This window comes from Drosophila ficusphila, unplaced genomic scaffold (genome assembly GCF_018152265.1).
Source record: "Drosophila ficusphila isolate 14025-0441.05 unplaced genomic scaffold, ASM1815226v1 contig_791, whole genome shotgun sequence".
NCBI lineage: Eukaryota > Metazoa > Arthropoda > Insecta > Diptera > Drosophilidae > Drosophila > Drosophila ficusphila.
Window position 1 is genome coordinate 17,061,708 of NW_025064737.1, and position 12,369 is coordinate 17,074,076.

At 42.2% G+C, this 12,369-nt stretch overlaps 1 protein-coding gene across 1 annotated transcript in view; it reads left to right on the forward strand.

The window, feature by feature from the left end:
• LOC108092093 (cGMP-specific 3',5'-cyclic phosphodiesterase) overlaps nt 1–12,369 on the forward strand; it is a 50,174-nt gene that overhangs the window by 3,791 nt on the left and 34,014 nt on the right. The gene's annotated exons all lie outside the window — the stretch shown is intronic.

Sequence of the window (12,369 nt, forward strand, 5' to 3'; positions counted from 1 at the left end):
ATCGCATTACGTTTTTTTATTTTCTTTTTTGGGGAAGGCGGCAACCTGAACCGATTCCGCTGCAGCTGTCGTCGGACTTTTAGCTGCTGGCTCGAGAAAGAAGCCACAGTAGCGATAAAGAAAAAAAAAAACAACCTTTATAGAACGAAACTGGAGGGAAAACTTCACCGTTAGCCGTTTTGTGCGGCGCTTATCCGTCTTAGCCACTTTGAGTCGCGTTTCTGCCGCCTCTCGGCGATATTTTGTGCTAAAGTTTTAGCCACGATTCCTTGGCCGCTGTGGCTTTTTGCCGGAAATAACGTACGAGTGCAGAGATAAAGGGTGTGTTAGCCGAGTTCGCTTTTTGCCAGCTCCCTTGACGAAAATTATTGTCTGAGGTTGTGTCGCTGTCGCTACCAACGCATAAATTTGACTGTCCCACATGTCCTGCGATACCGCTTTTTCTCAACTTTCCCCCGGCTTTTCCCCCATGGCGTTCGCATATCCTGTTACCGTCCTTTGTAGGTTTTTGCCTTTGTTTTTTCTTCTATTGTTCGGTCCTTGCCTCTTAGTTTTTTCCAGCGTTTATTTGCGCTATTTTTAGACCAACACTTTTATTTTGGTTGATATTTTCGTTGTGGCATTCGCGGTGCCAAAGTTGACCGTGTTGTTTTCACATCTCCGCTTGTGGGCCAAAACCGAATTGTTTACAAATGCGAATTCCCAATTAAAAGCTTTCGACTTTGCTTTGCTCTCCACTTCGCTATCGATTATATAATAATAAACCTGCCTGGCCACGTGGAGCCTGAACTTGCCACGTAATTATACTTTTATGCGGACGACAGTGCCAGTCGCTAGAACTCATTGTGGCCGGAAGGCAATTAGAAGTAATTTTAATAACATAGATTACGCATACGCGGCGTGGGACACTCGACAGTATCTAAAATGGGTCATGGCTGGCATCCAAATGAAAGTTTCGAAAACAGTTTCTTTGGTTTATGGCCACTTATATCACAATTAAAACTGGGATTGCAATTTAAAAAGATGTTTCTAGATTGGCAAAGCAATAGTAATTTAATTAAGACAAGATTTTCAAACTTTAATTAAATGAATAGATTTTAAATGAAAACAGTTATTTTTGTTAAATGAATTCCATTGATGAGTTCTTTAACAAAGACTGAATTATTCACAGTGATTTAATTAAATTTATATTAGTAAATTATAATTACACATTTCCCACCCCAAATTTGGGTTATGCATTTGTAAGCACCTTAGTTGGTTTTGTTATTGTTCTCTGAATAATAAATTCGATTTATCAGGTTATTGACAGGTCAGGTGCAATTGACTCTTTAGGAATTCAACTCGTTTGCTGTATTCATTGGAATCTAAACATTTTTGTCAGGCAATGCGAACACTTTAAGCAGCTTAAACTACGATAAAAGTATATTTTGGTGTCATAAAAAATTCCGCCTGTCGCCCAATGAAGTTATAAGTTAACCAAACAACCACATAAAATCGCAAATTTTATAAGCCAGCAATTTTTAAGCCGTTGGAATAACAGGTTTTAATTAAACTGAGACTTCAGTTTATCTTGGAAACGATTCACTTTGAAGCCAACGCACACACATAGTCACACAAACATACACACACACACACACACTCACTTGCTGGCAGAGACTCAATTACTTAGCCCGAGTTTCGAGGACCCACGTAGTTCTTGCAAATGGTTAGCCGCGCTCCAGGACACGCCCACACACACGGGGAAAAGGTCCTTTCGGGAAAGCAGTGACCGAGCAGCGTCGGCATAATTAAATTATTCCACAACAATTGCCGCTGGAACAAGAGTCGCTCATTGAGTTAATTTGCGACAAGTCGAGGTGGTGATGTCGACGATTTCACTGCCGCCAAAGTTTTTCAGTGTCCTTTTAGTCTGGCTCTTGGCTGTTGGTCATTTGGGCTGAACTTTTGCGCTGGAAAAGGATTAATTAGGATTAAAAGTGTGTCGAGTGGCTGACAAAAGCCCAGAACGGTTAGCCCTCGACTACAAAGAGGCCATCGCGGTGGCCTGAAAAAAAGCAGGAAAGCTCGCAAGGAAAATAAAATGGAATAAAATGAAACAAAAGTGGCTGGATGCTTTCTGGCGGTTGGCGTAATCGTGCGGCATAAATAAGTCAACCAGTTGGCCCAACAGCTTCAACTTGGCTGATGATGATTTCTCATTTTGTGCATGGCGCATTTAATTAACATAATTCGATTTAATTCTGGATTTCGTGCGACGCCGGTTTTTGTTTGACTCTTGCATTTAAATGAATTCAACATAAATTACAATTTATTACACAAGCACGATTAATTTTTGCTGTTCTGCGTTTTGTGTTTTTGCTGCTCTTTTTCCATCTTGTCAAATCTAATTGAATAACAATTTCAAAATTGGCTTATGGCACAACCGATCAACTCGTTCCCCGGCGCAACTCGTCCCTAACCGAATTCAATTAAAACTAACAGAATTTATCGGTTTCCAATGCAATCAGTTGGGATATCGTGTTAAAATTCTTGACCTGGCTGAATGTGAGCTTTGAAGGTTTGAGTGCATGACAGAGCAGAAATATAAATCAGTTTTATGGTAATAAATAAATAAGTTAAGCTGTCAAATCCACTGCCAGCTGCCCGTTCCCACTGAAAGTATTGATCCTTTACAGTTCTATACAATGTGAGTGGTGTGTATAGTGAATCAGTTAGTCTAGTTCCCGATTTGAGAGTCCCAACAATGCGTCGCTAATCTAATGAAATCGTTTCAATTTCCATTTTGCTGACATTAAAGTTTTAAAGCCCCAAAATGGATGGGGCCAACCCTTTTGCGCATTCGACCTTTTCATAAAACTGCCGGCGGACACTATAAACTGCCAGTGATATTAGTTAATGCCCTGCTGCGGTCGTCCATGCGGAATTGTTATTATTTAAATGGCATATTCATTTCGGTCCCCGTTTTGTGGTGAATTCTGCAGGGTACGGTGGATGGTTTTGGTTTTTAAGTACATAAAACAAATTATATAAAAACATTATGAAAAGACGGACTAAAACATTCTTTGTGGTCTTAATAATATAACAAGTTAAGTTTAAGCAGTAGAATATATTCATACAAATTTAAGTTTATAAGTTAAGTTATCAGAGGAACAACATTTCAGGGTATCTAATCTGTTCAGCCAAATAGAAAAGTCCACATCTCTTTTCGGCCAAACTGCAGAACGCATTTGTTTGGCCAACAAACTGAGTGGAAAAACTTTTAACTAAAATGCGAGAAGGAACCCAAGTACACACAAACATGTTGGCACACACATTGGCCAGAGGATAACTGGAGGAGGGCCACAAAGCAGGAGGCTGGGATACAAAACGGTGAAGCGTATAAGAAAAGTTGAAAATTGTGAAATGTAAGCAAATTGTGAGCGCCAGAAGATGTGGGGAGATAATGCCCGTGGAGAAAGGGGAGACCCACGCACACCCATACGAATAGAGATGGCAAAAATTTCCGGCTTTCTAGCCACGGTTCCAAGCAAATGCACACGAATGTATGAATATTTCATTTGGCAAATGTAACTAAATACATAAGCCAGGCCGCAGGACACGTCTCTCATCTTCATCTCGCCATCAAATCTGCAAAAGGACATGTGTAACGTGTCGATGTGGGTGTTCAGTATGCACATGTATGTGTGCCTGTGTTTGCCATCTGCGGTTTTGCAATTGAATACGAGGACCTGACTTTCCATCTTGGTCCTTGCTTCCCCTTTTAAGGTCTTGAGTCGAGTGCCAAGTGGCTCTCCTCGGCTTGCCATAAACGATTCTCGCTGTTTATGCTAAAAATCTATGCCACATTAGTTCGTTGCCATCCAGTTGGCCATGTTTGTTGTCGTTCCGCCCTGTTTCGAGGGTCATGTTCGGGCTGCCGCCGTTGTTGCGCTTTTGTTTGGCCCATGTGCTTGGCTTTTTGTGCGGTGAAGAGCGCTTGAGGTTGCCAGCGAGCGAACAGGAAGTCGGCTGACATACAAACAGAAAGACAGACATACAGTCGGACTGCGAGACACTCGTTTGGTTAGACAGACAAGACAGGGGCAAATAAAAGGGATACACACGCGGAAAAACCACGTTTTTATGGCATTTCGTTCTGGATCAGAATATTGTAAAACCATAAATGTTGTTATGTAAATACTTTTTCGAGTAAAAGAAAAGGAATAACTAACAAAAAGAATGGTTTCTAAAAGCTATTTTACCTTTTTTTCAAGTCCTTAGTTAACGTATTATATAATATTTTTGTAAGAGCTTTTTCTCAATATTATTTTTATTATTTCACCTTTTTTTTGAGAGTGCAAACACAGATACGATTTGGTAAGGCAAGGCCACACAAATGGGACAAAAGAGCATCAGCGTAAGCGGCCATAAACAGGCTCCCAACAACATGCAACAATGTTCATGTAATTATGCGCCCGAGTCCTTCTTGTTGTTGTTTTAGTCGTCAGGCAGCTCATGTTGATGCTTAACTCTGCCCGGGTTTATATCCCTGTTCCTGCTCCCTGCTCACTGCTCAATGGCCCTGCAGCCTGCAAGTTGCTCCGAGTTGAGTTATTATCCGTGTGGGCGTATTATTTCTAACGCTCGAGCACCTGGAACATCAAGATGCCCCACATAACACTAACAGCTTGGCGAGTTCGGGCTAATTAATAACCGTAATTAAGTTGACTTAATCTAAACGAGCGTTTTTACATTCTTGTCTTGATAAAATGTGGCACAATGTGCGATTAATGTGGGCTATCAACTCTCAACTTCCCCGGCTCACTTAACAGGTCTTAAAAGCCAACTTGAAGCGAAATGCAAATGGAGAAGCCGACGAAAGCGATGTGCATGGGGAGAATGGCAGTGTTCTTGGGTCCCCATAAATTTACAATGAGTATTCAAAGCCCTCACTGCAAATCATGGCCTTTCGACTCTCGAGCAGGAACTCTTCTGGCTGCTGCACACGTTGCGTATGAGCAATTAAACGGAAAACCGACCCACGTCACGTATACGCCATGTGACACTAGTTCTTCGTGTTTAATTACAGTTTTTATGACTCGAATGGGCACGAAAAACGATTCGCGACCGCATTAAAAGGCTCAAGCGCTAGGGGAAACCAACAGAAACTGACTAACGGTCAGCTTTTTTCAAGGACTGGGACAGGAAAAGGCGCATGCAATAAAAAGGGAATTAATTACTGCCGGAAAACCCAGAAGAGGCAGAAGGATCCTGAAGAGGCGCCTGAAAGTATGCCCCGAGTATTGGACGCCAACTTTAAGGCACTGGACAAGTTCAAGGTGCGCTTGGGGAAAGGGGGTGATGGGGATTGTCATAAAAGTGAAAGAAATATTGCTTTTACTTGAGTACACAACCCACCCACACTCACACGCACACACACACACGGCAATATGGCCACGCACACAGAAGCAAACATAAGCAACAATAAACGTGTGCATAAATTTCGTGTCGAGTTGCGATGTGCACGCAACGCGGGGGAAAGGGGAAGGGGGGCTAAAAAAAGGAATGGCGTCAGCCAACATTTGAATAGCACGCACACACGCACAAGTCCTGTCGGCATTAGGTACAGTGAAGACTGGTAAATATACAATGTTATTTATTGTATCTGCTTTGGGTACTAAGTCGTTTGACTTTCAAACTAAGTACTACAAACGTTTACATGAAAAATAAAAACATAAATTACAATATATATTCTGAAAAGTACTTTAAAGAGTTTTTTGCTGAAAACAAATTATCAATTCCGTTTTTTTTGGACGTGTCTTAAACCTTCATCTTTATAAGAAATATTTTCATTATTTTGTTTAAATATTTTCCCAGATTTTTTTATCGAGCCTTAACTTTGGCTGCTCAATAGTTGAATATTCTGTTTACGTGCCGTTGCCACCGCCACTGCCGTTTGCTTTTCCATTTTACTTTGCGCTTGTTATCGTCACTTCTGGATTCAATCAATCTTCCTTCTGCGGCAAGCAACTCCAGCACGCACCGCCAGCTGAGTGCCACTCTCGGTCGGCAGGAAGGCTGCCACGCGGCGTATGCGTAATGTGTTGATATTTGATACACATCTTGTCACTTTAAAGGCGAATTCGCTGACTATAATTTTGGACCATTCCCTCGGCGAGGCGGGCAAACAAGATACTAATCTATTAGCTGCTAATCGCTTGTCCATATGTAAATTGACTGCCCGAGGGGCAATCATCATGGGCCACAGTGGACAGTCGCAAATATTGGACTTGTGTAGGTGGAAGGAAGCCATTGCTTGGACAAGGATAAGCTTCCTGGCTTCCCCTTGCGGCAGTGTGTGTCAATGTTTAAGCTGTTGGGCACAAGATCACATTGCAAGACCTTTGTGGAGGGGAAATGTCTTCATGAAAAATGTATGCCCATTTTCGAAGCATGTCAATATTTTTCCTTTATTTATTGATTTAAATTTCAGGAATTTATTCGTTTCCCACAGAAACTTAGAAAATGCCTTTGCAAGAAATTTATTTTCATTTTGAAAAAATAAATGCAGATTAGTTGCATAACATGTATTGATGTTTTTTTGTTTCTTCTATGAGGGAATATTCTTCTGGCATAACTGCCTGCCTATTCATGTTGTTGGCCAATAAAATCCACACACCCCCAACCACAAAAATTGTTGGCAATCAATCTGTGAACTGCCACAACATTAGAGGATGGCGAATGGAACGTAAATCATAGAAATTGCACATTCTCGTGGCAAAAATGCGAGCTGATTTTTCAAAGCGTGCAATTTACTCGTAGTTCTTTTTTCTTCACTTCGCTATCGCAAAGTTTCACAGCCACGCAAGTTTGCCTAATGGTCGAAATATAGAAAAACTAAGCCACTCAACAAATGCCAGGATTTTAATATTCACTATTTTTTATTCCGAGGGTCGGACCCTGATGTATGCTATGAATTGTGTGCGCTCGTCGAGCGTAAAAATTGAAATTCCTTCGCTGGCGAACGCAGAATGGAAGCAATTTTCATTTCATTCATAGTTGATAGAGTCATCGAAGCGCAGGAGCCGGAGGATTCGGCCTGGACACATAAATAGTTGGCGTTGCGCTTGGCTGCTCGTTGGCCCGGCCAACTTGGCGTATGAATAATATTTCTGTGGTCATAAGTAACCAAATTCGATGCGCATTCAAGCCTGCAGTCTATTTTTGGACTTCTGGTGACCGCAGTGCTAAGTTCCCGGAAGCAAAAGCAACGGACGGAAGGTTTTCTTTGGAAAATATATATAATTTTTAGGTCGGCTAAAGCAACATTGTAGTTTTCGTTCCGGGAACGGCTGCCACTCACTTTGTTCCCGGCACTCGATTCCAAACGCCATCCGATTTCGCTTGCCTCGCCCGGGGAAATGCAAACATTGTCGGCATGCAACAATAACATTTGCTAGCTGCATTCCGAAAAACAAACGCTGGGAAATCACTAACAACCAGCAATGCCGCAGGCAACAAGCTGGAAATGAAATCAATGTTTGCCACAATCAATTTAAAAGTTCTGAATGTGTATATTCAACTGATTTGCGACACGTCGGGCATTTTAATTGAGTTTTCTTATCGGAACGGGGAATAGAATTTTCCACGAAGGGCCAAACATAAAATACCATTCACTTGGGGCGAGGTAGAAAAAAAATGGAGAAAAAAAACGCACGATAAATATGCAAAACGCGAACGATTCATATTTTTCAAGTGCAGATGTACGGAAGCCAGACTCAGAATCGGACAGGAGGAAGTTCCTGCCGGGAATCTCACACGCCGGGAAATGTGACAGAAGACTGACGGCGTTGTGGCATCTGATTGATATGCACATGGTGCGTATACGTGTTCGAATACATATATCTCTTCCTCTTTTACCCTCTGTTCTCCACTTCCACTCTTCTGAAAAAGTGAAAGCCACAGCGAAGGGACAAAACTAACATAAGCGCTTGACATGACAGCGGTTGAAGATAGTGAGACGGATGTGGGAAAATCAGCAAGCTCAACCGCCATCAAAGCAATCTGATTCCGCGCTGATGGGAGAATTCGTGTCAAGCACATGGCGATTTATGCTGAATTATGTAATGAACCAGACAGACTCTTCATTAGCAGCACGCTCCGCTTTAAACCGTTTAATTGAGGCAAGTCACGCGTTTGAACGCGCAAATCTGTTGAATTTGTCAGTTAAGCCGCTCGCTCACATGTAAACAGTTTGGCCAGAAATTAGCGAGCATTTAGCACCGCTTCTCGCACCTCATATGATCACCATAAAAATAAAATCATGTTGAATATTTATCAACAAACGTGCGCTTGCATAATCGAGAATTAGGGCAGCCGAGTGGGAAATTATTGAACAGTTTTGCGCCAATTCAAGCTCAATGTGCTGCAACGGGGCGTATGCGTAATTTCCTCGGGGCTTTTGCGACACGTGTGAAAAATAGTTTAGTCTGTCGAATAAGAAGAATGGGGCTAGAGCAATGGAAATAAATTGTAGCCATTGAATGCAGAAGCTCTTGGGGTTTGTTTAAACAAGCATTGTTCTAAAGTTGTTTAAAGTGAACTTTAAATGTAGAGACCATAACAACTTAAAATGGATCGGTAGAATAGAAGTTTATGTGATTTTTAAAACCATTCTTCATCTGTCGTTAATCTGCCAGCTTTTGCAACAGCTTTTAGCTCACCTGTCACCTCGAACAACTGATTATGTCACAGATGCTAACCCAATTTATGGCTGATTGCCATTGCCTCCGCCAAGGATGTCGGCAAAAGGTGCCAGATTGCAACTTGTCCGGGTTGAAATATTCGAGTATTTTACTTCGCTGGCACTTGACAATTTATCTGGCAAACTTTGTACGCGCTCTTGGCACAAATTTCTCAGATGTTTTGGCAATTCGTCAAACAAATTTGGCCCCTAACCGGCTGGCTGGCGATGTGTTTGCAGCAGGACGAGCGGGTCCTGGCCCAAGTTGCACTCGCTTTTGTGTTCAAGGGGGCATTAACACATCAGTGTTAAAATTTAACGATCTATCCTGGCACCCAAGGATGCGGGGTGGCGGGGTTTGGGTTGTGCGGTAATAAAACGATGGCCGGAAGTTGTAAAATATCCGCCATGTGCGGGGAAACGGAAAAGCGACATTTGTATGGACTGCCGCGGGGGAAACGAGCTTGGGAACTGTTTTTTCTGGTTTTTCTGTTTTTCTGTTGCTTGGTCGAATGGTTGGTTGGCTGGTTGGTTTGTTGTTTGGGCTGGCCTTATAAAATTATACGGCCCAGCATCAAAATTTTTATCGTCCTTCGGTTTCGAGCTCAAATATAATGCAAGTCCCTTCACCCAAGTTGGCTTAGAGGTGCAGTTTATGTTCGTTTCCTTACTCTCACGTACATTCACATCCACATCGTCATCATGATCATCTTTGGTTATCCGCAACGATGATTCAGGATGGGGAGAATCGGTCCTGAGTGCCTCCCCTTCTATCGATTTGGTCCGTTTGCCAGCATGTTTGTCTACTTGGCCATCCTGCAATATTTATACAAGTTGCAAACCGAATGTAAGTCACTTGCAGCTCGTTCCGTTGGACAGACACCTGCGGACTACGTGCTGGACTTTTGAATGCGCCAAGCATTGACTTTTATTGAGTGTCATGGGAATGGATAAATTTTCGCCACATGTACAGCATTTTTTGGCAGGTGCTACTTCTACCATTAATATGCTGTTCGCACACTCCAATTCTTTAGCATACGTAAATATAAAAGTGCACTTTAGTCACTTAACTCCCGCTGAAAATAACTGCATAGACAAATTTTAGAATGAAAATGTATTCAAAAGACCACCATGTGTGGAGATATGAATATGCATTTATTCAGCGCCGCCTCAAAAGTTGGGTGGAGTGCAGACAGAATTATTTTCCCTATAAAAATAAAGCCAACTAGGAGTTAGAATATGCAAAGTGAAAAGTCTGGGTGCCAATGTAAGCCACTGTTTTATTTTTACGTTACTTGTATTAAACATTTTTAAACTGAAGTTGAACACAACTTTCGTTGTAAATTTTCTGTATTTAAGTACATCTTTGTAGCCTCTGGTTGTAATTCTAAAAGTAGTAAAATCTTTTGCTCTGTGTAAAATACCTCTGCCATCACAAATGTACACTAAAGAGTAAACTAAAAATCCCTGGCATTCCTCAAGTATTCATAAGGCAAACATCAAGTAATAAGATGGAAGCTCGCCGCTCGCAGACTGCATTCCTCAAGCTCTGCAGCTTGATGGCCTCGTCAGAAGTCCGTGGGGTGGAAAGAAAACAAGAAAACCAGGGAAAAAGGGCCAGGAGATGGAGCCAACTCACCGGGGAGACCTGGAGCCCGGTGGCCAAGGCAACCGCAAGGTATCCATCACCATCAACAAGTGAAGCTGCAGTTTGGCTTTATTAAATTTTCCACGCTCCTCCGTAGCCTGCAAACCTGGGGAAATCCGAGAACTTTAGCCCTTCTCCTCTCGACTAGGAAAACAAATGGAACCGGAGAGTCCACTCCCGTGTCTGTGATGTTGTGTATTTCTGTACTTTTTCTTTTTTTTCCATGTTCGATTCGCGGGGCTTACACAGATCCGGCCTGTTCGTGTTTTTAGCCGTAACCAGCAGCTGCTGTTACCTCTTGTGACTTCTGGTGGCCCCCGTTTTCCGCTCCCCTTTCCGGATTGCCATTGTACAACTTTTGCGCCAGTTGTGCAGTACATAAGTTGGGCCGTTTTAAAGCGAAGGTTGTTACAACTCGAACACGGAGTTGGTAATGGATGGGATGGGTTTGGGGGCAGAAATGGTGGCACGGAACAAGAAATCCCGTTATCCTGGGCTCGACTAGTGTCTGCCAAAGTACCGTGATGTCGCCAACTAAGCACCAAAGTTTAGGCCAAAATTTAGGGAAGCAAAAATCTAATAAATTCTTTATTAAAAAGTTGAGGGAATAACTTGTATTAAAATGTACAGGGAAACATCGCAGGTGGGGAATTCAATCAGCGGGGCTTATATATATATTGGATAAGAACTCCTTTTATTGTTATAAGTTTTCTGGGTTGTAAGTGTTCTTATTTATTACGAAAAGCTTTTATTAATAAACAAGAGTTTCCTATGATTTCGCTTTTCATTTTACTGTTCTCTTCGAGAGGGATTTATGTAATGGATTAAAAAAGAATTATTTTCTAGATTCCAGTGAACTAGAATAAAGTGTAATATGTTTCCATAGCTGTCTAGCTCCTCAACCAAAAGCTGTCAGGCTTCGCTCTTTTTAAGTGCCATTCTCCGTCTCGATTGGCTCGTGGTTCTCATTCGATGTCACCATAACATCGGCTGTCGATAATGCTCGCATATCGGGGTATATGACGCGAAATAAATATGTCCTTAATGGCTGTCAATGGCATTGCCGCCTTTCCCCGCCCCCAAAAGTTGATTTCCGCTTCCGGGCAATTGAGTCACCGTAGGTCTCAGTCAACATTGGCTTCGTTTAAGCCGAGTTCCTCAAACAACCACATGTTTTTCGATGTGGGCAAAGTGCAGAGTTGAAGGGCGCACCGCTTGATTGCAATTAAATGAACCGGACTGGAGCAGAGTCAGCCTCAATTAGCTCGCATCAAGTGCAAATGAAAGTCAACTTGCGGTGCGCCAGGCCAAATGGATTTTTGGCTTTAAACGAAATTAATTCGCTTAGCAACTTTCGCCTCAATGGAGGAGAACTTCTGCCTGTCTCTTGTTAATATAAATTTATTTGGATTTCGCTTTTCAAAACTTTCCTCTTGATAAATGACCGCCCGAGGCGATCGCCCTTGTGCCGTCATAAACTATTCCTTTGATGAATGGGGGAAAAGTGGCTGGAGATGGACCCTGTATGCTTTCAACATGCAACAGGAAATTCGCAAAAACTTTTCACTCAACCAAAGTTTTCTTCTGGAATGTTGGCGCAGCAGATTTTAAGCTCTCGCTTTTTAATTTATTTATTAAAATATGTTTTGCGTTTGTTGATGAAAAGCCAAAAACTCAATTGTGTCTGTACTCTTAAGTTTGTTTATAATTTATTTCAATTGCCGGCTCTTAACTGCCATAGATTTAAATTACCTAAACTCTTGAAGCAGACCAGTTTTAATTAAAGAGAATTGTGGCCATCACAATTATGCCATTGTCACACCCCTTGGAAACCCAATTCCAGTTCCCAGTTAATGCTAATAAGCAGCCGCAACCGACTGACGCATTAAAACGTGGTCAAGAGCGCAGGGAAGGCAATCGTGGGGCGGGAAATTCCTTTCCCCGGGGAAAGTACCACAACAATACTCGTTGTTGACCCAGTTAGATGCGAGGGCTCGAT